The sequence below is a fragment of the Schistocerca americana genome, chromosome 6 (assembly GCF_021461395.2).
Source record: "Schistocerca americana isolate TAMUIC-IGC-003095 chromosome 6, iqSchAmer2.1, whole genome shotgun sequence".
NCBI lineage: Eukaryota > Metazoa > Arthropoda > Insecta > Orthoptera > Acrididae > Schistocerca > Schistocerca americana.
In genome coordinates, this window is record NC_060124.1 from 632,729,028 (window position 1) to 632,750,571 (window position 21,544).

The following is a 21,544-nucleotide window of genomic DNA, read 5'->3' on the forward strand; positions in this document are numbered from 1 at the left end:
AGGGATACAGTAAACCTAAAGTGAAGCATCGGAATCTATATCTAGTGTCGCAGGAATGGTTGAAAACATAGACAGTAAGAAGAGTCAGTTTTCTCGTACTTAAGTCGGCATTGTGCCTTTTGTATTAAATTCCGATGCAATTTCTGTGTTTCATCGTGAATTAGAGGGTCAGAGGGATACAGTAAACATGAAGTGAAGCATTGGAATATATAACTAGTGTCGCAGGAATGGTTCAAAACATAGACAGTAAGAAGAGTCAGTTTTCTTGTACTTAAGTCGGCGTTGTGCCTTTAGTATTTAATTCCGATGCAATTTCTGTGATTCATCGTCAATAAGAAGGTCTGACGCACACAGTAAACCTGAAGTGAAGCATCGGAATCTATAACTAGTGTCACAGGACTGGTTCAAACATAGTCAGTAGGAAGAGTCAGTTTTCTTGTACTTAAGTCGGCATTTTGCCTTTTGTATTTAATTCCGATGCAATTTCTGTGTTTCATCGTCAATAAAAAGGTCAGAGGGATACATTAAACCTGAAGTGAAGCATCGGAATCTAAAACTAGTGTCACAGGAATGGTTCAAAACATAGACAGTAAGAAGGGTCAGTTCTCTTGTACTTAAGTCGGCGTTGTGCCTTTTGTATTTAATTCCGATGCAATTTGTGTGTTTCATCGTCAATAAGTAGGTAAGAGGGATACAGTAAAGCTGAAGTGAAGCATCGGAATCTACAACTAGTGTCACAGGAATGGTTCAAAACATAGACAGTAAGAGGAGTCAGTTTTCTTGTACTGAAGTCTGCATTGTGCGTTTTTATTTAATTCCGATGCATTTTCTGTGTTTCATCGTCAATAAGAAGGTCAGAGGGATACAGTAAACCTAAAGTGAAGCATCGAAATCTATATCTAGTGTCACAGGAATGTTTGAAAACATAGTCAGTAAGAAGAGTCAGTTCTCTCGTACTTAAGTCGGCATTGTGCCTTTTGTATTAAATTCCGATGCAATTTCTGTGTTTCATCGTGAATAAGAGGGTCAGAAGGATACAGTAAACATGAAGTGAAGCATTGGAATATATAACTAGTGTCGCAGGAATGGTTCAAAACATAAACAGTAAGAAGAGTCAGTTTTCTTGTACATAAGTTGGCGTTGTGCCTTTTGTATTTAATTCCGATGCAATTTCTGTGTTTCATCGTCAATAAGAAGGTCTGAGGGATACAGTAAACCTGAAGGGAAGCATCGGAATCTATAACTAGTGGCACAGGAATAGTTCAAACATAGACAGTAAGAAGAGTCAGTTTTCTTGTACTTAAGTCGGCATTGTGCCTTTTGTATTTAATTCCGATGTAATTTCTGTGTTTCATCATCAATAACAAGGTCAGAGGGATACAGTAAACCTGAAGTGAAGCATCGGATTATATAACTAGTATCACAGGAATTGTTCAAAGCATAGACAGTGAGCGGAGTCAGTTTTCTTGTACTGAAGTCTGCATTGTGCTATTTGTATTTAATTCCGATGCAATTTCAGGGTTTAATCGTCAATAAGACGGTCAGAGGGATACAGTAAACCTAAAGTGAAGCATCGGAAACTATATCTAGTGTCACAGGAATGGTTCAAAACATAGACGGTAAGAAGAGTCAGTTTTCTTGTACTTAAATCGGCATTGTGCCTTTTGTATTTAATTCCGAAGCAATTTCTTTGTATCATCGTCAATAAGAAGGTCGGAGGGATACAGTAAACCTGAAGTGAAGCATCGGAATCTATAACTAGTGTCACAGGAATGGTTCAAAACATAGACAGTAAGAAGAGTCAGTTTTCTTGTACTTAAGTCGGCATTGTGCATTTTGTATTTAATTCCGATGCAATTTCTGTGTTTCATCGTCAATAAGAAGGTCAGAGGGATACAGCAAAACTGATATGAAGCATCGGAATCTATAACTAGTGTCACAGGAATGGTTCAATCATAGACAGTAAGAAGAGTCAGTTTTCTTGTACTTAAGTCGGCATTGTGCCTTTTGTATTTAATTCCGATGCAATTTCTGTGTTTCATCGTCAATAAGAAGGTCAGAGGGATACAGTAAAACTGAAGTGAAGCAGCAGAATCTATAACTAGTATCACAGGAATGGTTCAAATCATAGACAGTAAGAAGAGTCAGTTTTCTTGTACTTAAGTCGGTATTGTGCTTTTTGTATTTAATTCCGATGCAATTTCAGGGATTCATCGTCAATAAGAAGGTCAGAGGGATACAGTAAACCTAACGTGAAGCATCGGAAACTATATCTAGTGTCACAGGAATGGTTCAAAACATAGACAGTACGAAGAGTCAGTTTTCTTGTACTTAAATCGGCATTGTGCCTTTTGTATTTAATTCCGAAGCAATTTCTTTGTATCATCGTCAATAAGGAGGTTAGAGGGATACAGTAAACCTGGAGTAAAGCATCGGAATCCATAACTAGTGTCACATGAATGGTTGAAAACATAGACAGCAACAAGAGTCAGTTTTCTTGTACTTAAGTCGGCATTGTGCCTTTTGTATTTAATTCCGACGCAATTTCTGTGTTCATCGTCAATAAGAAGGTCAGAGGGATACAGTAAACATGAAGGGAAGCATCGGAATCTATAACTAGTGTCACAGGAATGGTTCAAACATAGACAGTAAGAAGAGTCAGTTTTCTTGTACTTAAGTCGGCATTGTGCCTTTTGTATTTAATTCCGATGCAATTTCTGTGTTTCATCGTCAATAACAAGGTCAGAGGGATACAGTAAACCTGAAGTGAAGCATCGGAATCTATAACTAGTGTCACAGGAATGGTTCAAAACTTAGACAGTAAGAAGACTCAGTTTTCTTGTACTTATGTCGGCATTGTGCCTTTTGTATTTAATTCCGATGCAATTTCTGTGTTCATCGTCAATAAGAAAGTCAGAGGGATACAGTAAACCTGAAGTGAAGCATCGGAATCTATAACTAGTGTCACAGGAATGGTTCAAAACATAGACAGTAAGAGGAGTCAGTTTTCTTGTACTGAAGTCTGCATTGTGCGTTTTTATTTAATTCCGATGCATTTTCTGTGTTTCATCGTCAATAAGAAGGTCAGAGGGATACAGTAAACCTAAAGTGAAGCATCGAAATCTATATCTAGTGTCACAGGAATGTTTGAAAACATAGTCAGTAAGAAGAGTCAGTTCTCTCGTACTTATGTCGGCATTGTGCCTTTTGTATTAAATTCCGATGCAATTTCTGTGTTTCATCGTGAATAAGAGGGTCAGAGGGATACAGTAAACATGAAGTGAAGCATTGGAATATATAACTAGTGTCGCAGGAATGGTTCAAAACATAAACAGTAAGAAGAGTCAGTTTTCTTGTACATAAGTTGGCGTTGTGCCTTTTGTATTTAATTCCGATGCAATTTCTGTGTTTCATCGTCAATAAGAAGGTCTGAGGGATACAGTAAACCTGAAGGGAAGCATCGGAATCTATAACTAGTGGCACAGGAATAGTTCAAACATAGACAGTAAGAAGAGTCAGTTTTCTTGTACTTAAGTCGGCATTGTGCCTTTTGTATTTAATTCCGATGTAATTTCTGTGTTTCATCATCAATAACTAGGTCAGAGGGATACAGTAAACCTGAAGTGAAGCATCGGATTATATAACTAGTATCACAGGAATTGTTCAAAACATAGACAGTGAGCGGAGTCAGTTTTCTTGTACTGAAGTCTGCATTGTGCTGTTTGTATTTAATTCCGATGCAATTTCAGGGTTTCATCGTCAATAAGACGGTCAGAGGGATACAGTAAACCTAAAGTGAAGCATCGGAAACTATATCTAGTGTCACAGGAATGGTTCAAAACATAGACGGTAAGAAGAGTCAGTTTTCTTGTACTTAAATCGGCATTGTGCCTTTTGTATTTAATTCCGAAGCAATTTCTTTGTATCATCGTCAATAAGAAGGTCGGAGGGATACAGTAAACCTAAAGTGAAGCATCGGAATCTATATCTAGTGTCGCAGGAATGGTTGAAAACATAGACAGTAAGAAGAGTCAGTTTTCTCGTACTTAAGTCGGCATTGTGCCTTTTGTATTAAATTCCGATGCAATTTCTGTGTTTCATCGTGAATTAGAGGGTCAGAGGGATACAGTAAACATGAAGTGAAGCATTGGAATATATAACTAGTGTCGCAGGAATGGTTCAAAACATAGACAGTAAGAAGAGTCAGTTTTCTTGTACTTAAGTCGGCGTTGTGCCTTTAGTATTTAATTCCGATGCAATTTCTGTGATTCATCGTCAATAAGAAGGTCTGACGCACACAGTAAACCTGAAGTGAAGCATCGGAATCTATAACTAGTGTCACAGGACTGGTTCAAACATAGTCAGTAGGAAGAGTCAGTTTTCTTGTACTTAAGTCGGCATTTTGCCTTTTGTATTTAATTCCGATGCAATTTCTGTGTTTCATCGTCAATAAAAAGGTCAGAGGGATACATTAAACCTGAAGTGAAGCATCGGAATCTAAAACTAGTGTCACAGGAATGGTTCAAAACATAGACAGTAAGAAGGGTCAGTTCTCTTGTACTTAAGTCGGCGTTGTGCCTTTTGTATTTAATTCCGATGCAATTTGTGTGTTTCATCGTCAATAAGTAGGTAAGAGGGATACAGTAAAGCTGAAGTGAAGCATCGGAATCTATAACTAGTGTCGAAGGAATGGTTCAAAACATAGACAGTAAGAAGAGTCAGTTTTCTTGTACTTAAGTCGGAATTGTGCCTTTTGTATTTAATTCCGATGAAATTTCTGTGTTTCATCGTCTATAAGAAGGTCCGAGGGATACAGTAAACCTGAAGTGAATCATCGGAATCTATAACTAGTGTCACAGGAATAGGTCAAAACATAGGCAGTAAGAAGAGTCAGTTTTCTTGTACTTAAGTCGGCTTTGTGCCTTTTGTATTTAATTCCGATGCAAATTCTGTGTTTCATCGTCAATATGAAGGTCCAAGGGATACAGTAAACATATAGTGAAGCATCGGAATCTAAAACTGGTGTCACAGGAATGGTTCAAAACATAGACAGTAAGAAGGGTCAGTTCTCTTGTACTTAAGTCGGCGTTGTGCCTTTTGTATTTAATTCCGATGCAATTTCTGTGTTTCAACGTCAATAAGAAGGTCAGAGGGATACAGTAAACCTGAAGTGGAGCATCGGAATCCAAAACTAGTGTCACAGGAATGGTTCAAAACATAGACAGTAAGAAGGGTCAGTTTTCTTGTACTTAAGTCGGCATTGTGCCTTTTCTATATAATTCCGATGTAATTTCTATGTTTCATCGTCTATTAGAAGGTCAGAGGGATACAGTAAACCTGAGGTGAAGCATCGGAATCTATAACTAGTGTCGAAGGAAAGGTTCAAAACATAGGCAGTAAGAACAGTCAGTTTTCTTGTACTTAAGTCGGCATTGTGCCTTTTGTAATTAATTCCAATGCAATTTCTGTAATTCATCGTCAATAAGGAGGTCAGAGGGATACAGTAAACATGAGTAAAGCACCGGAAACTATAACTAGTGTCACAGGAATGGTTCAAAACATAGACAGCAAGAAGAGTCAGTCTTCTTGTACTTAAGTCGGCATTGTGATTTTTGTACTTAATTCCGATGCAATTTCTGTGTTTCATCGTCAATAAGAAGGTAAGAGGGATACAGTAAAGCTGAAGTGAAGCATCGGAATCTGTAACTAGTGTCACAGGAATGGTTCAAAACTTAGACAATAAGAAGAGTCAGTTTTCTTGTACTTAAGTCGGCATTGTGCCTCTTGTATTTAATTCCGATGCAGTTTTTGTGTTTCAACGTCAATAAGAAGGTCAGAGGGATACAATAAACCTGAAGTGAAGCATCGGAATCTATAACTAGTGTCACATGACTGGTTCAAACATAGACAGTAAGAAGAGTCAGTTATCTTGTACTTAAGTCGGCATTGTGCCTTTTGTATTTATTTCCGATGCAATTTCTGTGTTTCATCGTCATTATGAAGGTCAGAGGGATACAGTAATGCTGAAGTGAAGCATCGTAATTTATAACTAGTGTCGCAGGAATGGTTCAAAATAAAGACAGTAAGAAGAGTCAGTTATCTTGTACTTAAGTCGGCATTGTGCCTTTTGTATTTAATTCCGATGCAATATCTGTGTTTCATCGCAAATAAGAAGATCAGAGGAATACAGTTAACCTGAAGTGAAGCATTGTAATCTATAACTAGTGTCACAGGAATGGTTCAAAACATAGACAGTAAGAAGAGTCAGTTTTCTTGTACTTAAGTCGTCATTGTGCCATTTGTATTTAATTCCGATGCAATATCTTGGTTTCATCGTCAATAAGAAGGTCAGAGGGATACAGTAAACCTGAAGTGAAGCATCGGAATCTATAACTAGTGTCACTGGAATGGTTCAAAACATAGACTGTAAAAAGCGTCAGTATTCTTGTACTTAAGTCGGCATTGTGCCTTTTGTATTTAACTCCGATGCAATTTCTGTGTTTCATCGTCAATAAGAAGGTCAGAGGGATACTGCAAACCTGAAGTGAAGCATCGGAATCCATAACTAGTGTCACAGGAATGGTTCAAAACATAGACAGCAAGAAGAGTCAGTTTTCTTGTACTTAAGTCGTCATTGTGCCATATGTATTTAATTCCGATGCAATATCTGTGTTTCATTGTCAATATGAAGGTCAGAAGGATAAAGTAAACCTGAAGTGAAGCATCGGAATCTATAACTAGTGTCACAGGAATAGTTCAAACATAGACTAAAAGAAGAGACAGTTTTCCTGTACTTAAGTCGGCGTTGTGCCTTTTGTATTTAACTCCGATGCAATTTCTGTATTTCATCGTCAATAAGAAGGTTAGAGGGATACAGTAAACCTGAAGTGAAGCATCGGAATCTATAACTAGTGTCACAGGAATGGTTCAAAACATGGACCGGAGGAATAGTCAGTTTTCTAGTACTTAAGTCGGCATTGAGCCTCTTGTATTTAATTCCTGTGCAATTTCTGTGTTTCATCGTCAACAAGAAGGTCAGAGCGATACAGTAAACCTGAAGTGAAGCATCGGAATCAATAACTAGTGTCACAGCAATGGTTCAAAACATAGACAGTAAGAGGAGTCAGTTTTCTTGAATGTAAGTCGGCATTGTGCCTTTTGTAATTGATTCCGATGCAATATCTGTGTTTCATCGTCAATAAGAAAGTCAGAGGGATACAGTAAACCTGAAGTCAAGAATCGGAATCTATAACTAGTGTCACAGGAATGGTTCAAAAACATAGACAGTAAGAAGAGTCAGTTTTCTTGTACTTAAGTCGGCATTGTGCCTTTTGTATTTAATTAAGTTGTAATTTCTGTGTTTTATCGTCAATAAGAAGGTCAGAGGGATACAGTAAACCTGAGGTGACGCATCGGAATCTATAACTAGTGTCACAGGAATGGTTCAAAACATAGACAGTAAGAAGAGTCTGTTTTCTTGTACTTAAGTCGGCATTGTGCCTTTTCTATATAATTCCGATGTAATTTCTGTGTTTCATCGTCAATTAGAAGGTCAGAGGGATACAGTAAACCTGAGGTGAAGCATCGGAATCCATAACTAGTGTCGAAGGAATGGTTCAAAACATAGACAGTAAGAAGAGTCAGTTTTCTTGTACTTAAGTCGGAATTGTGCCTTTTGTATTTAATTCCGATGAAATTTCTGTGTTTCATCATCAATAAGAAGGTCAGAGGGGTACAGTAAACCAGAAGTGAAGCATCGGAATCTACAACTAGTGTCACAGGAATGGTTCAAAGCATTGACAGTAAGAAGAGTCAGTTTTCTTGTACTTAAGTCGGCATTGTGACTTTTCTATTTAATTCCGATGCAATTTCTGTGTTTCATCGTGAATAAGAAGGTCAGAGGGATACAGTAAAGCTGAAGTGAAGCGTCGGAATCTATAACTAGTGTCACAGGAATGGTTCAAAACATAGACAGTAAGAAGAGTCAGTTTTCTTGTACTTAAGTCGGCGTTGTGCCTTTTGTATTTAATTCCAATGCATTTTCTGTGTTTCATCGTCAATAAGAACGTCAGACGGAATCAGTGAACCTGAAGTGAAGCATCGGAATCTATAACTAGTGTCACAGGAGTGGTTCAAATCATAGACAGTAGAAGAGTCAGTTTTCTTGTACTTAAGTCGGCTTTGTGCCTTTTGTAATTAATTCCGATGCAATTTCTGTGTTTCATCGTCAATAAGGAGGTCAGAGGGATACAGTAAACCTGAATGGAAATATCGGAATCTATAACTAGTGTCACAGGAATGGTTCAAAACATAGACAGCAAGAAGAGTCAGTTTTCTTGTACTGAAGTCGGCATTGTGCCTTTTGAATTTAATTCCGATGCAATTTCTGTGTTTCATCGTCAATAAGAAGGTCAGAGGGATACAGTAAACCTGAAGTGAAGCATCGGAATCTATAACTAGTGTCACATGAGTGTTTCAAACATTCTCAGAAGGAAGAGTCAGTTAACTTGTCCTTAAGTCGGCATTGTGCCTTTTGTATTTAATTCCGATGCAATTTCTGTGTTTCATCGTCAATAAGAAGGTCAGAGGGATACGGTTTACCTGAAGTGAAGCATCGGAATCTATAACTAGTGTCACAGGAATGGTTCAAAACATAGACAGTAAGAAGGGTCAGTTTTCTTGTACTCAAGTCGGCGTTGTGGCTTTTGTATTTAATTCCGATGCAATTTCTGTGTTTCATCGTCAATAAGAAGGTCAGAGGGATACAGTAAACCTGAAGTGAAGCATCGGAATCTATAACTAGTGTCACAGGAATTGATCAATCATAGACAGTAAGAAGAGTCTGTTTTCTTGTACTTAAGTCGGCATTGTGCCTTTTGTATATAATTCCGATGCAATTTCTGTGTTTCATCGTCAATAAGAAGGTCAGAGGGATACAGTAAACCTGAAGTGACGCATCGGAATCTATAACTAGTGTCACATGAATGGTGCAAACATAGACAGTAAGATGACTCAGTTTTCTTGCACATAAGTCGGCATTGTGCCTCTTTCATTTAATTCCGATGCAATTTCTGAGTTTCATCGTCAATAAGAAGGTCTGATGGATACAGTAAACCTGAAGTGAAGCATCGGAATCTATAACTAGTGTCACAGGAATGGTTCAAATCATAGACAGTAAGAAGAGTCAGTTTTCTTGTACTTAAGTCGGCATTGTGCTTTTTGTATTTCATTCCGATGCAATTTCTATGTTTCATCGTCAATAACAAGGTCAGAGGGATACAGTAAACCTGAAGTGAAGCATCGTAATCTATAACTACTGTCACAGGAATGGTTCATAACATAGACAGTAAGAAGAGTCAGTTTTCTTGTACTTAAGTCGGCATTGTGCCTTTTGTATTTAATTCCGATGCAATTTCTAGGTTTCATCGTCAATAAGAAGGTCAGAGGGATACAGCAAACCTGAAGTGAAGCATCGGAATCTATAACTAGTGTCACAGGAATGGTTCAATCATAGACAGTAAGAAGAGTCAGTTTTCTTGTACTTAAGTCGGCATTGTGCCTTTTAAATTTAATTCCGATGCAATTTCTGTGTTTCATCGTCAATAAGAAGGTCAGAGGGATACAGTAAACCTTAAGTGAAGCATCAGAATCTATTCCTAGTGTCACAGGAATGGTTCAAAGCATAGACAGTAAGAAGAGACAGTTTTCTTGTACTTAAGTCGGCATTGTGCCTTTTGTATTAAATTCCGATGCAATTTCTGTGTTTCATCGTCAATAAGAAGGTCAGAGGGATACAGTAAAACTGAAGTGAAGCAGCAGAATCTATAACTAGTGTCACAGGAATGGTTCAAATCATAGACAGTAAGAAGAGTCAGTTTTCTTGTACTTAAGTCGGCATTGTGCCTTTTGAATTTAATTCCGATGCAATTTCTGTGTTTCATCGACAAGAAGAAGGTCAGAGCAATACAGTAAACCTGAAGGGAAGCATCGGAATCTATAACTAGTGTCACAGGAATGGTTCAAACATAGACAGTAAGAAGAGTCAGTTTAATTGTACTTAAGTCGGCATTGTGCCTTTTGTATTTAATTCCGATGCAATTTCTGTGTTTCATCGTCAATAACAAGGTCAGAGGGATACAGTAAACCTGAAGTGAAGCATCGGAATCTATAACCAGTGTCACAGTAATGGTTCAAATCTTTGATAGTAAGAAGAGTCAGTTTTCTTGTACTTAAGTCGGCATTGTGCCTTTGGTATTTAATTCCGAGGCAATTTCTGTGTTCATCGTCAATAAGAAGGTCAGAGGGATACAGTAAACCTGAAGTGAAGCATCGGATTATATAACTAGTGTCACAGGAATGGTTCAAAACATAGACAGTAAGTGGAGTCAGTTTTCTTGTACTGAGGTCTGCATTGTGCTTTATGTATTTAATCCCGATGCAATTTCAGGGATTCATCGTCAATAAGAAGGTCAGAGGGATACAGTAAACCTAACGTGAAGCATCGGAAACTATATCTAGTGTCACAGGAATGGTTCAAAACATAGACAGTAAGAAGAGTCAGTTTTCTTGTACTTAAATCGGCATTGTGCCTTTTGTATTTAATTCCGAAGCAATTTCTTTGTATCATCGTCAATAAGGAGGTTAGAGGGATACAGTAAACCTGGAGTAAAGCATCGGAATCCATAACTAGTGTCACATGAATGGTTGAAAACATAGACAGCAAGAAGAGTCAGTTTTGTTGTACTTAAGTCGGCATTGTGCCTTTTGTATTAAATTCCGATGCAATTTCTGTGTTTCATCGTGAATACGAGGGTCAGAGGGATACAGTAAACATGAAGTGAGGCATCGGAATCTATAACTAGTGTAACAGGAATGGTTCAAAACATAGACAGTAAGAAAAGTCAGTTTTCTTGTCCTTAAGTCGGCGTTGTGCCTTTTGTATTTAATTCCGATGCAATTTCTGTGTTCATCGTCAATAAGAAGGTCAGAGGGATACAGTAAACCTGAAGGGAAGCATCGGAATCTATAACTAGTGTCACAGGAATGGTTCAAACATAGACAGTAAGAAGAGTCAGTTTTCTTGTACTTAAGTCGGCATTGTGCCTTTTGTATTTAATTCCGATGCAATTTCTGTGTTTCATCGTCAATAACAAGGTCAGAGGGATACAGTAAACCTGAAGTGAAGCATCGGAATCTATAACTAGTGTCACAGGAATGGTTCAAACTTAGACAGTAAGAAAAGTCAGTTTTCTTGTACTGAAGTCTGCATTGTGCGTTTTTATTTAATTCCGATGCATTTTCTGTGTTTCATCGTCAATAAGAAGGTCAGAGGGATACAGTAAACCTAAAGTGAAGCATCGGAATCTATATCTAGTGTCACAGGTATGTTTGAAAACATAGTCAGTAAGAAGAGTCAGTTCTCTCGTACTTAAGTCGGCATTGTGCCTTTTGTATTAAATTCCGATGCAATTTCTGTGTTTCATCGTGAATAAGAGGGTCAGAGGGATACAGTAAACATGAAGTGAAGCATTGGAATATATATCTAGTGTCACAGGAATGGTTCAAAACATAGACACTAAGAGAAGTCAGTTTTCTTGTACTGAATCTGCATTGTGCGTTTGTATTTAATTCCGATGCATTTTCTGTGTATCATCGTCAATAAGAAGGTCGGAGGGATACAGTAAACCTAAAGTGAAGCATCGGAATCTATATCTAGTGTCGCAGGAATGGTCGAAAACATAGACAGTAAGAAGAGTCAGTTTTCTCGTACTTAAGTCGGCATTGTGCCTTTTGTATTAAATTCCGATGCAATTTCTGTGTTTCATCGTGAATTAGAGGGTCAGAGGGATACAGTAAACATGAAGTGAAGCATTGGAATATATAACTAGTGTCGCAGGAATGGTTCAAAACATAGACAGTAAGAAGAGTCAGTTTTCTTGTACTTAAGTCGGCGTTGTGCCTTTAGTATTTAATTCCGATGCAATTTCTGTGATTCATCGTCAATAAGAAGGTCTGAGCATACAGTAAACCTGAAGTGAAGCATCGGAATCTATAACTAGTGTCACAGGACTGTTTCAAAACATAGACTGTACGAAGAGTCAGTTTTCTTGTACTTAAGACGGCATTGTGCCTTTTGTATTTAATTCCGATGCAATTTCAGTGTTTCATCGTCAATACGCAGGTCAGAGGGATACAGTGAACCTGAAGTGAAGCATCGGAATCTATAACTAGTGTCACAGGAATGGTTCAAAACATAGACAGTAAGAAGAGTCAGGTTTCTTGTACTTAAGTCCGCATTGCGCCTTTTGTATTTAATTCCGATGCAATTTCTGTGTTTCATCGTCAATAAGAAGGTCAGAGGGATACAGTAAACCTAAAGTGAAGCATCGGAATCTATATCTAGTGTCACAGGAATGGTTCAAAACATAGACAGTAAGAAGAGTCAGTTTTCTTGTACTTAAGTCTTCATTGCGCCTTTTGTATTTAATTCCGAAGCAATTTCTTTGTATCATCGTCAATAAGGAGGTCAGAGGGATACAGTAAATCTAGAGTAAAGCATCGGAATCTATAACTAGTGTTCACATGAATGATTGAAAACATAGACAATAAGAAGAGTCAGTTTTCTTGTACTTAAGTCGGCATTGTGCCTTTTGTATTAAATTCCGATGCAATTTCTGTGTTTCATCGTGAATAAGAGGGTCAGAGGGATACAGTAAACATGAAGTGAAGCATCGGAATCTATAACTAGTGTCACAGGAATGGTTCAAAATATAGACAGTAAGACGAGTCAGTTTTCTTGTACTTTAGTCGGAATTGTGCTTTTTGTATTTAATTCCGATCAATTTCCGTGTTTCATCGTCAATTAGAAGGTCAGAGGGATACAGTAAACCTGAAGTGAAGCATCGGAATCTATAACTAGTGTCACAGGAATGGTTCAAACATAGACATTAAGAAGAGTCAGTTTTCTTGCACTTATGTCGGCATTGTGCCTTTTATATTTCATTCCGATGCAATTGCTGTGTTTCATCGTCAATAAGAAGGTCAGAGGGATACAGTAAAAATGAAGTGAAGCATCGGAATTTTTAACTAGTGCCACAGGAATGGTTCAAAACACAGACAGTAAGAAGTGACAATTATCTTGTACCTAAGTCGGCATTGTGCCTTTTGTATTTAATACCGAAGCAATTTCTGTGTTTCATCGTCAAGAAGAAGGTCAGAGGGATACAGTAAACCTGAAGTAAAGCATCGTAATCTATAACGAGTGTCACATGAATGGTTCAAAATATAGACAGTAAGAAGAGTCAGTTTTCTTGTACTTAAGTCGGCATTGTACCTGTTGTATTTAATTCCGATGCAATTTCTGTGTTTCATCGTCAATAAGAAGGTCAGAGGGATACAATAAACCTGAAGTGAAGCATCGGAAACTATAATTAGTGTCACAGGAATGGTTCAAAACATAGACAGTATGAAGAGTAAGTTTTCTTGTACCTAAGTCGGCATTGTGCTTTTTGTATACCTAATTCCGATGCAATTTCTGTGTTTCATCATCAATAAGAAGGTCAGAGGCATACAGTAAACCTGAAGTGAAGCATCGAAATCTATAACTAGTGTCACAGGAATGGTTCAATACATAGACAGCAAGAAGAGTCAGTTTACTTGTACTTAAGTCGGCATTGTGCCTCTTGTATATAAGTCCGATGCAATTTCAGTATTTCATCGTCAATAAGGAGGTCAGAGGGATTTAGTGAACCTGAAGTGAAGCATCGGATTCTATATCTAGTGTCACAGGAATGGTTCAAAACATAAACAGTAAGAGGATCAGTTTTCTTGTACTTAAGTCGGCATTGTGCCTTTTGTATTTAATCCGATGCAATTTCTGTGTTTCATCGTCAATAAGAAGGTCGGAGGGATACGGTAAACCTGAAGTGAAGCATCGGAATCTATAACTAGTGTCACAGAAATTGTTCAAAACATAGACAGTAAGAAGAGTCTGTTTTCTTGTACTAAAGTTGACATTGTGCCTTTTGTATTTAATTCCGATGCAATTTCTGTGTTTCATCGGTAATAAGAAGGTCAGAGGTATACAGTAAACCTGAAGTGAAGCATCGGAATCTATATCTAGTGTCACAGGTATTGTTCAAAACATAGACAGTAAGAAGAGTCAGTTTTCTTGTACTTATGTCGGCATTGTGCCTTTTGTATTTAATTCCGATGCAATTTCTGTGTTTCATCGTCAATAAGAAGGTCAGAGGGATACAGTAAACCTGAAGTGAAGCATCGGAATCTATAACTAGTGTCTCATTAATGGGTCAAGACATAGACAGTAATAAAAGTCAGTTTTCTTGTACTTAAGTCGGCATTGTGCCTTTTGTATTTAATTCCGAAGCAATTTCAGTGTTTCGTCGACAATAAGAAGGTCAGAGGGATACAGTGAACCTGAAGTGAAACATTTGATTCTATAACTAGTGCCACAGGAATGATTCAAAACATAGACAGTAAGAAGGTCAGTTTTCTTGTACTTAAGTCGGCATTGTGCCTTTTGTACTTAATCCGATGCAATTTCTGTGTTTCATCGTCAATTAGGAGGTCAGAGCGATACAGTAAACCTGCAGTGAAGCATCGGAATCTATAACTAGTGTCACATGAATGGTTCAAATCATAGACAGTAAGAAGAGTCAGTTTTCTTGCACTTAAGTCGGCATTGTGCATTTTATATTTCATTCCGATGCAATTGCTGTGTTTCATCGTCAATAAGAAGGTCATAGGGATACAGTAAAAATGAAGTGAAGCATCGGAATTTTTAACTAGTGTCACAGGAATGGTTCAAAACACAGACAGTAAGAAGTGTCAATTATCTTGTACTTAAGTCGGCATTGTGCCTTTTGTATTTAATTCCGAAGCAATTTCTGTGTTTCATCGTCAAGAAGAAGGTCAGAGGGATACAGTAAACCTGAAGTAAAGCATCGTAATCTATAACGAGTGTCACATGAATGGTTCAAAATATAGACAGTAAGAAGAGTCAGTTTTCTTGTACTTAAGTAGGCATTGTACCTTTTGTATTTAATTCCGATGCAATTTCTGAGTTTCATCGTCAATAAGAAGGTCAGAGGGATACAATAAACCTGAAGTGAAGCATCGGAATCTATAATCAGTGTCACAGGAATGGTTCAAAACATAGACAGTATGAAGAGTAAGTTTTCTTGTGCTTAAGTCGGCATTGTGCCTTTTGGTTTTAATTCCGATGCAATTTCTGTGTTTCATCGTCAATAGGAAGGTCAGAGGCATACAGTAAACTTGAAGTGAAGCATCGGACTCTATAACTAGTGTCACAGGAATGGTTCAATACATAGACAGTAGGATTAGTCAGTTTACTTGTACTTAAGTCGCCATTGTGCCTCTTTATTTAAGTCTGATGTAATTTCAGTATTTCATCGTCAATAAGAAGGTCTGAGGGATTTAGTGAACCTGAAGTGAAGCATCGCATTCTATAACAAGTGTCACAGGATTGGTTCAAAACATAGGCAGTAAGAGGATCAGTTTTTTTGTACTTAAGTCGGCATTGTGCCTTTTGGATTTAACCCGATGCAATTTCTGTGTTTCATCGGCAATAAGAAGGTCGGAGGGGTACGTTAAACCTGAAGTGAAGCATCGGAACCTATAACTAGTGTCACAGGAATTGTTCAAAGCATAGACAGTAAGAAGAGTCCGTTTTCTTGTATTTAAGCCGGCATTGTGCCTTTTGTATTTAATTCCGATGGAATTTCTGTGTTTCATCGTCAATAAGTAGGTCAGAGGGATACAGTAAACCTGCAGTGAAGCATCGGAATCTATAACTAGTGTCACAGGAATGGTTCAAAATATAGACAGTAAGAAGAGTCTGTTTTCTTGTACTTAAGTCGGCATTGTACCTGTTGTATTTAATTCCGATGCAATTTCTGTGTTTCATCGTCAATAAGAAGGTCAGAGGGATACAATAAACCTGAAGTGAAGCATCGGAAACTATAATTAGTGTCACAGGAATGGTTCAAAACATAGACAGTATGAAGAGTAAGTTTTCTTGTACCTAAGTCGGAATTGTGCTTTTTGTATATCTAATTCCGATGCAATTTCTGTGTTTCATCATCAATAAGAAGGTCAGAGGCATACAGTAAACCTGAAGTGAAGCATCGAAATCTATAACTAGTGTCACAGGAATGGTTCAATACATAGACAGCAAGAAGAGTCAGTTTACTTGTACTTAAGTCGGCATTGTGCCTCTTGTATATAAGTCCGATGCAATTTCAGTATTTCATCGTCAATAAGGAGGTCAGAGGGATTTAGTGAACCTGAAGTGAAGCATCGGATTCTATAACTAGTGTCACAGGAATGGTTCAAAACATAAACAGTAAGAGGATCAGTTTTCTTGTACTTAAGTCGGCATTGTGCCTTTTGTATTTAATCCGATGCAATTTCTGTGTTTCATCGTCAATAAGAAGGTCGGAGGGATACGGTAAACCTGAAGTGAAGCATCGGAATCTATAACTAGTGTCACAGAAATTGTTCAAAACATAGACAGTAAGAAGAGTCTGTTTTCTTGTACTAAAGTTGACATTGTGCCTTTTGTATTTAATTCCGATGCAATTTCTGTGTTTCATCGGTAATAAGAAGGTCAGAGGTATACAGTAAACCTGAAGTGAAGCATCGGAATCTATATCTAGTGTCACAGTTATTGTTCAAAACATAGACAGTAAGAAGAGTCAGTTTTCTTGTACTTATGTCGGCATTGTGCCTTTTGTATTTAATTCCGATGCAATTTCTCTGTGTCATCGTCAATAAGAAGGTCAGAGGGATACAGTAAACCTGAAGTGAAGCATCGGAATCTATAACTAGTGTCTCATTAATGGGTCAAGACATAGACAGTAATAAGAGTCAGTTTTCTTGTACTTAAGTCGGCATTGTGCCTTTTGTATTTAATTCCGAAGCAATTTCAGTGTTTCGTCGACAATAAGAAGGTCAGAGGGATACAGTGAACCTGAAGTGAAACATCTGATTCTATAACTAGTGCCACAGGAATGATTCAAAACATAGACAGTAAGAAGGTCAGTTTTCTTGTAGTTAAGTCGGCATTGTGCCTTTTGTACTTAATCCGATGCAATTTCTGTGTTTCATCGTCAATTAGGAGGTCAGAGCGATACAGTAAACCTGCAGTGAAGCATCGGAATCTATAACTAGTGTCACATGAATGGTTCAAATCATAGACAGTAAGAAGAGTCAGTTTTCTTGCACTTAAGTCGGCATTGTGCATTTTATATTTCATTCCGATGCAATTGCTGTGTTTCATCGTCAATAAGAAGGTCATAGGGATACAGTAAAAATGAAGTGAAGCATCGGAATTTTTAACTAGTGTCACAGGAATGGTTCAAAACACAGACAGTAAGAAGTGTCAATTATCTTGTACTTAAGTCGGCATTGTGCCTTTTGTATTTAATTCCGAAGCAATTTCTGTGTTTCATCGTCAAGAAGAAGGTCAGAGGGATACAGTAAACCTGAAGTAAAGCATCGTAATCTATAACGAGTGTCACATGAATGGTTCAAAATATAGACAGTAAGAAGAGTCAGTTTTCTTGTACTTAAGTAGGCATTGTACCTTTTGTATTTAATTCCGATGCAATTTCTGAGTTTCATCGTCAATAAGAAGGTCAGAGGGATACAATAAACCTGAAGTGAAGCATCGGAATCTATAATCAGTGTCACAGGAATGGTTCAAAACATAGACAGTATGAAGAGTAAGTTTTCTTGTGCTTAAGTCGGCATTGTGCCTTTTGGTTTTAATTCCGATGCAATTTCTGTGTTTCATCGTCAATAAGAAGGTCAGAGGCATACAGTAAACTTGAAGTGAAGCATTGGACTCTATAACTAGTGTCACAGGAATGGTTCAATACATAGACAGTAGGATTAGTCAGTTTACTTGTACTTAAGTCGCCATTGTGCCTCTTTATTTAAGTCTGATGTAATTTCAGTATTTCATCGTCAATAAGAAGGTCTGAGGGATTTAGTGAACCTGAAGTGTAGCATCGCATTCTATAACAAGTGTCACAGGATTGGTTCAAAACATAGGCAGTAAGAGGATCAGTTTTTTTGTACTTAAGTCGGCATTGTGCCTTTTGGATTTAACCCGATGCAATTTCTGTGTTTCATCGTCAATAAGAAGGTCGGAGGGGTACGTTAAACCTGAAGTGAAGCATCGGAATCTATAACTAGTGTCACAGGAATTGTTCAAAGCATAGACAGTAAGAAGAGTCAGTTTTCTTGTATTTAAGCCGGCATTGTGCCTTTTGTATTTAATTCCGATGGAATTTCTGTGTTTCATCGTCAATAAGTAGGTCAGAGGGATACAGTAAACCTGCAGTGAAGCATCGGAATCTATAACTAGTGTCACATGAATGGTTCAAAACATAGACAGTAAGAAGAGTCAGTTTCTTGTACTAAAGTTGACATTGTGCCTTTTGTATTTAATTCCGATGCAATTTCTGTGTTTCATCGTCAATAAGAAGGTCAGAGGCTTACAGTAAACCTGATGCGAAGTATCGGAATCTACAACTAGTGTCACAGGAATGGTTCAAAACATAGACAGTAAGAAGAGTCAGTTTTCTTATACTTAAGTCATCTTTGTGCCTTTTGTATTTAATTCCGATGCAATTTCAGTGTTTCATCGTCAATAAGATGGTCAGAGGGATACAGTGAACCTGAAGTGAAGCATCGGAATCTATAACTAGTGTTACAGGAATGGTTCAAAGCATAGACAGTAAGAAGAGTCAGTTTTCTTGTACTTAAGTCGGCATTGTGCCTTTCGTATTTAATTCCGATGCAATGTCTGTGTTTCATCGTCAATAAGAAGGTCAGAGGGATACAGTAAACCTGAAGTGAAGCATCGGAATCTATAACTAGTGTCACAGGAATGGTTCAAAATATAGACAGTAAGAAGAGTCTGTTTTCTTGTACTTAAGTCGGCATTGTGCCTTTTGTATTTAATTCCGATGCAATTTCTGTGTTTCATGGTCAATAAGAAGGTCAGAGGCATACAGTAAACCTGAACTGATGCATCGGAATCTATAACTAGTGTCACAGGAATTGTTCAAATCATAGACAGTAAGAAAAATCAGTTTTCATATACTTATGTCGGCTTTGTGCCTTTTGTATTTAATTCCGATGCAATTTCAGGGTTTCATCGTCAATAAGAAGGTCAGAGGGATACAGTGAACCTGATGTGAAGCATCGGAATCTATAACTAGTGTCACAGGAATGGTTCAAAGCATAGACAGTAAGAATAGTCAGTTTTCTTGTACTTAAGTCGGCATTGTGCCTTTCGTATTTAATTCCGATGCAATTTCTGTGTTTCATCGTCAATAAGAAGGTCAGAGGGATACAGTAAACCTGAAGTGAAGCATCGGAATCTACAACTAGTGTCACAGGAATTGTTCACATCATAGACAGTAAGAAGACTCAGTTTTCTTGTACTTAAGTCGGCATTGTGCCTTTTGTATATAATTCCAATGCTATTTCTGTGTTTCATCGTCAATAAGAAGGGCAGAGGGATACAGTAAACCTGCAGTGAAGCATCGGAATCTGTAACTAGTGTCACATGAATGGTTCAAATCATAGACAGTAAGAAGAGTCAGTTTTCATGTACTTAAGTCGGCATTGTGCCTTTTGTATTTAATTCCGATGCAATTTCTGTGTTTCATTGTCAATTAGAAGGTCAGAGCGATACAGTAAACCTGAAGTGAAGCATCGGAATCTATAACTGGTGTCACAGGAATGGATCAAAACATAGACTGTAAGAAGAGTCAGTTTTCTTATACATAAGTCGGCTTTCTGCCTTTTGTAATTAATTCCGATGCAATTTCAGTGTCTCATCGTCAATAGGAAGGTCAGAGGGATACAGTGAACCTGAAGTGAAGCATCGTAATCTATAACTAGTGTCACAGGAATGGTTCAAAGCATAGACAGTAAGAAGAGTTAGTTTTCTTGTACTTAAGTCGGCATTGTGCCTTTCGTATTTAATTACGATGCAATTTCTGTGTTTCATCGTCAATGAGAAGGTCAGAGGGATACAGTAAACCTGAAGTGAAGCATCGGAATCTATAACTGGTGTCACAGGAATGGTTCAAAACATAGACAGTAAAAAAGTCAGTTTTCTTCTACTTAAGGCGGCATTGTGCCTTTTCTATTTAATTCCCATGCAATTTCTGTGTTTCATCGTCAATAAGAAGGTCAGAGGGATACAGTAAACCTGGAGTGAAGCATCTGAATCTCTAACTAGTGTCACAGGAATGGTTCAAAACATAGACAGTAAGAAGAGTCAGTTTTCTTGTACTTAAGTGGGCATTGTGCCTTTTGTTTTTAATTCCGATGCAAATTCTGTGTTTCATCGTGAATAAGAAGGTCAGAGGGATACAGTAAAGCTGAAGTGAAGCGTCGGAATCTATAACTAGTGTCACAGGAACGGTTGAAAACATAGACAGTAAGAAGAGTCAGTTTTTCTTGTACTTAAGTCGGCATTGTGCCTTTTATATTTAATTCCGATGCAATTTCTGTGTTTCATCGCCAATAAGATGGTCAGAGGGATACAGTAAACCTGAACTGAAGCATCGGAATCTATAACTAGTGTCACAGGAATTGTTCAAAACATAGACAGTAAGAAAAATCAGTTTTCATATACTTATGTCGGCTTTGTGCCTTTTGTATTTAATTCCGATTCAATTTCAGGGTTTCATCGTCAATAAGAAGGTCAGAGGGATACAGTGAACCTGAAGTGAAGCATCGGAATCTATATCTAGTGTCACAGGAATGGTTCAAAACATAGACAGTAAGAAGAGTTAGTTTTCTTGTACTTAAGTCGGCATTGTGCCATTTTTATTTAATTCCGATGCAATGTCTGTGTTTCATCGTCAATAAGAAGGTCAGAGGGATACAGTAAACCTGAAGTGAAGCATCGGAATCTATAACTAGTGTCACAGGAATGGTTCAAAACATGGACAGTAAGAAGAGTCAGTTATCTTGTACTTAAGTCAGCATTGTGCCTTTTGTATTTCATTCCGATGCAATTTCTGTGTTTCATCGTCAATAAGAAGGTCAGAGGGATACAGTAAACCTGAAGTGAAGCATCGGAATCTATAACTAGTGTCACAGGAATAGGACAAAACATAGACAGTATGAAGAGCCAGTCTTCTTGTACTTAAGTCGGCATTGTGCCTTTTGTATTTAATTCCGATACAATTTCTGTGTTTCATCTTCAATAAGAAGGTCAGAGGGATACAGTAAACCTGAAGTGAATCATCGGGATCTATAACTAGTGTCACAGGAATGGTTCAAAGCATAGATAGTAGGAAGAGCCAGTCTTCTTGTTCTGGATTCGGCATTGTGCCTTTTGTGTTTAATTCCGATGCAATTTCTGTGTTTCATCGTCAATAAGAAGGTCAGAGCTATACAGTAAAGCTGACGTGAAGCATCGGAATCTATAACTAGTGTCACAGGAATAGTTCAAAACATAGACAGTAAGAAG